Raw genomic sequence first — 4,775 nt, forward strand, 5'->3', positions numbered from 1 at the left:
CGGGTTGGGGTGGGGGCCGACGACGTAACAGAGGAGGTGCCTTTGTTGCGCTCCGCCCTCTCTCTTACCTCGACCTGGGCGGGGCCTGGTCGCGGCCACGCCCTGCCTGTTTCTCAACCCCGGGCCCCGGGACGGACCTGTACCAAAGTAAAAAGGGGGGGGGGGCTGCTAGGGGGACACAGGGATCCCGGATCACGTCCCTCCCCCTGGGCAGAAAGCTAAATGGAAGAGGCGCAGGAACTTCCGGCTGCCAGCCGGGGATGTTCCTGGCACAGCTGGAGAGGTGGAGAGGTGGAGGCACTAGGGGGAGGAGTCCAGGTGGGGCACGGCTTCCAGGAGAGGGGCATCGAACTTACAAAGTTGTCGGGCGAGCGCTGCAAGAGCCTCGCAGTCCCCCGGTCCTACCCCTCCGGAAGCTGGTGCTCACCATGGACCTGTGGCACCTGCTATTCCTGAGCCCGAGGACTCCTAGGTAGACAGGATTTCCAGAGACCTCTTATGGGGCATCATACACGCTTGGACTCGCAGAGAGTGCTGAGAATGAGGTGCTTTTCAGGCCACAGCCGCCACCTGCAAGGCGTGGGTAGTGTTTCCCTGAGCCTGGCATGCAAAGAATGCAGTTCCCCCGGCTGCTGCTTAGAGCATGCGCGTGGCACAACCCTGTTGTTAGCTAGGAGGCATAGGGTCCTGAGAGACACAGGGCCGAAAGGGGCCCTGAGACAGGGATAAAGAAGGGATCTTCCACTCAGGAGCAGCTGCCCTGATGGTGCCCGTGGGTGGCAGGTACATCTGACCTTGAAAACAAGGAAGTCTGCTGGCTTATTATTATTTTTTATTGTTTCATATTGAGAACAACATTTATTCAGTAAACACTGAGTGCCTGCTAGGACCTGATACTTCACTAGTCAGAATGCACAGAGCTATTATTTTGGTTTTGGTTTCATGATGACAAAAGCATTTATTCAACTCAACAAACATTTACCATCTGATACAGCCAGATAATCTGTGAGGTTGGCTGCTTGAGCAATTAGGATCTGAGCTCGAATTTCCAGCGCCCACGTGAATAATATACACATACTCCCGAGGCAGGAGGATGGCCAGACTTGCTCTCGTGTGCTCCTCTACCCACCCTCCTCTGTGTGTGCACATCCCACTCAGCCTAGAGTAGGCGGTCGCCGTAACAGGTGTCATTCTCCTGAAACCAGGGGTGATGTGAGGCCTAGTACCCAGGGAGGGGTGCAGGCTCAGTACCCAGGGCTGTCCCCTCCTCCTTGTCACACAGTGGGTCTCTTCCTGCTTTGCTCTCTACAGCCTTGTTTGGTTCCCATGCATCCCTTAGTACCGACAACGACTTTGTGGACCCAGCCCTCTCCGTGTTGGCTGCTTTTGTGGCGCTTGGGCATGCTCTGCTAACATATACCCCATGGGTATATGGCTTCAGGGTCTCAGAGGTTCAGCACCAGTGAAGATGGGATCACCCGGGGTCATAGAGCGCTTGAACATGCACCTGAAAGCAGCTCCTGCTTTGGCCTGAACAAACGTCGTGATCCCATGTATTATTTACTGGCAGCTCGACCTCTGCCAGGCAAAGCAAGTTTGATAAAAAACCAAACGCCAGCCACTGGTAACTGAAGCAAAACTGCCTCAGATGCAGAGCATGTGCTGCTGTTCAGACCCCAAAGGGCTCATGGTGGTAATGAATCCGCCCCTACCAGGAATATGGTAGAAATATAGAAAAATAAATCGAAGGAAACATGGGCAATCAAGGGTTGGCTATGGGGCTAGAGGAGAGGCTCATGGGTACCGTGCTTCTGGCTCTGTGGGAAAAGTGCTCATAGCTTGTTTGATAGAGTGCTGGATCCAAGATGGCAGAGGGGGAATGAGATCCAAGATGTCGCAGGGTGGGTGACATCAAAGAGTGCAGGTTGGGTTGGTTCCAGGATGTCACAGGGGCCCCCAGATGGTGCGGGGTGGGTGGAGTTCATGTCGTGGCTTCCTTGTCAGGTCCCAGGGAGGATCTTTTCAGCTACTTCCAGCTTCTGAGTGCCCTTTTTCTCCTCATGGGTGGCCCTGGTTTCTCTTCCTTATCCTTGATTTTCGGGAAAATGATGCTGCTTTCCACCCTTTGTTCAGTTCCTGTATTTGGCAATGAAGTTGCAAGTAAGCTCCGGAGGGTTCTTGTTTTTAAATAAAAGTCATTTTCTTTGCTGCTGGTAAAGGGGTTTGTCACAGCAACAGGACATAAATCAAAACACACGCTACCTCGCTCAGGCTGATGTCAAGCGCAGCAATTCTTCTGCCTCAGCTTCGTAAGTGCGCTAGCACATCCACCTGGGTACTGTCTTAAAATATTAACAAACAAAAAACTGGGTTGGATGGCTCGGTGTGTAGAGGCTCTTACATCATGCCTGACATCCTGAGTTCATTCCTTGGACCCACAACGCTAAGAGAACTGAACTGCTAACCTCCTTCCTGAATGCTAGGTAAGTACTCTACCAACTGAGCTACATGCACCCTTCTTACTAATCTGCAAGCACCCTACACACTGAGCTATGAGCGCCTTACCCAGTTAGCTATAATAGCCTCAGAAAGGACAAGAACTGTGTGTTCCGTAGACTAAAACTCTATGTTTAAGAAAGGTTTGTGGGTTTGGTGTGGTGTTAGTCAATGCATCTTGTCAACCAAGCCTTAGGGTTTCCCTGCTGTCAGTTACACGTGATTGACAAGCAGGTGGGTGGAGCTCAAGTGCTTGGGAGAAACTAAGTACTTGCTTTATGTGGGGTGTCAAATTACCTGTTGGGGGCGTGTTTGTGGTGGGGCTTCAATCACAGGTGTCAGTGGGAACCGAAACAGCCGGGAGGTCAAAGCTTCAGAGTTCCTAACAACAGAAGTTGCATCTGTTTTACAACAGAAGTTGAATTTGTTTTCTAAAACAATCAGAGGTCCTTGAGCACAGAGATGGGGATTCTGGAGTTGTCTCCGTGTGGGCTCTGGGAACCAAACCTGGGTCCTCTGCCTGTACTCGGAACTGCTGAGCTGTCTCACCAGCCCCATAAATAATTTATTATTTTTAATCATTCATTCATTCATTCATTCATTCATGTATTTAGTTTCTAAGAGCTTCCTGCCTTTACAAGGCTGCATACATACTATTTCATGGCTGGATTTGACCCGTTTGTGTTTTTTTTTTTCCTGTTAGATTTGTGGATTATCCAGGCTTTACTGTGGATCCACCCTGGACAAGCCTTGTGGACACTTGCACACATCCCCTAGTCTCAGATCCTCCTTGAAGCCCTGGATGTTCAGGGTCACAGCTTGGACCTCAGTAGAATCAGGTTCCCTTGGGCATCTGCCTCCTCTGTGGTGACTTTATCTCCCCTCCCTGCCCTGACTCAGCATCCATCCCTGCAGATGCCACCTTGGTTACTTGTGAAAATAACTGCAAATTCCTTTTTCTTTTCTTTCTGGTAATTCCTTGGTGGCTGCAGCCTAGGGTCAAGGAATATAAACTAAGAAAAGCCAGGAAACATTGCAGACCCTAGACTCTCACCTAAAAACTTACTAAAAGGCTGGGTTGTGTGGTGCATACCTGCGAGCCTGGCACTCAGGAAGCTGAGGCAGGGGGATGTCTGTGAGTTCCAGGTCAGCCAGGGCTGCATGGTGAGAACTTGTCTCAAAAGAAACAGAAAAACAAAACAAAAAAACCCAAATCTCCAAAGAACATTGCATGAAATTTTATTCAGGGTGTACATGTGGATTGTGAGGAAAATGAAACGCACAGCAGCCCAGGCAGACCACCCACCTTCTATACTGTTTGTCAAATGTCATTAGTCACTTTAAAAAAAAAAAAAAAAAAAGGTCGGGCTGGAGAGAACGCTCAGAGGTTAAGAGCACTGACTGCTCTTCCAGAGTTCAATTCCCAGCAACTACATGGTGGCTCACACACAACCATCTATAATGAGATCTGGTGCCCTCTTCTGGTGTGCAGACATACATACAAACAGAACACTGTATATATAATAAATAAATAAATCTTTTAAAAAAAGTCAGCTTTTTAAAGGTGGTGCTGCACACCTTTAATCCCAGCACTCAGGTGGCAGAGGTAGGTGGATCTCTGCCTCTGGTTGAGGCCAGTCTGGTCTACAGAGCGAGTTCCAGCAACAGCTAGGACTGTTACACAGAGAAACCCTGTCTTGAAAAAAAAAATTTTAAGTAAATGAACAAAGACTTGATAGTAATAAATAAGTAAAACCAACCCTTCAAAGCTGGAATGCTGGTCAAATATGGGAAGAGCAGGCTGCTTTACTGGCTGTCCAGGCTCGGCAGGACCATCCAGGGCTAGCAACTTTGAGGCTGTCTGGAATGCAGATTTTGAAGGAACACCTAGCTTGTTGCTGGAGAAGTCTGCAGTTGACTTGAAATCTGCAGGAAAAGATTGACTAGGAAGAGAAGGTAAAGGTTAAGGAGTTTAGGGGATTTTTTTTTATATCTTGGGTGTACATTTGAAACTTCTAGGCCCACAGTCTTGGCAATTGGGGGAGGGGAATCCCAAGACCAGGGAAAGGGGGAGAGATTCCACCCCCAGAAATAGGCAGCAGGCTGGAAAACTTAGGCTGTTGCTTCACAGGAGAGTCTGGAGTCCGTTTGACCTCTGAGCGGCTGATTCAAGTCCATTCCCTGAGGCTTACAGGAACTTTTAAAGTTTACAAAAAGAGATAAAGGTTTTAGATAGGTTAGCATCACAACTGTTTGTAATCTATCTGTACTGAAATCCA

The sequence above is a fragment of the Peromyscus eremicus genome, chromosome X (assembly GCF_949786415.1).
Source record: "Peromyscus eremicus chromosome X, PerEre_H2_v1, whole genome shotgun sequence".
NCBI classification, from domain to species: domain Eukaryota; kingdom Metazoa; phylum Chordata; class Mammalia; order Rodentia; family Cricetidae; genus Peromyscus; species Peromyscus eremicus.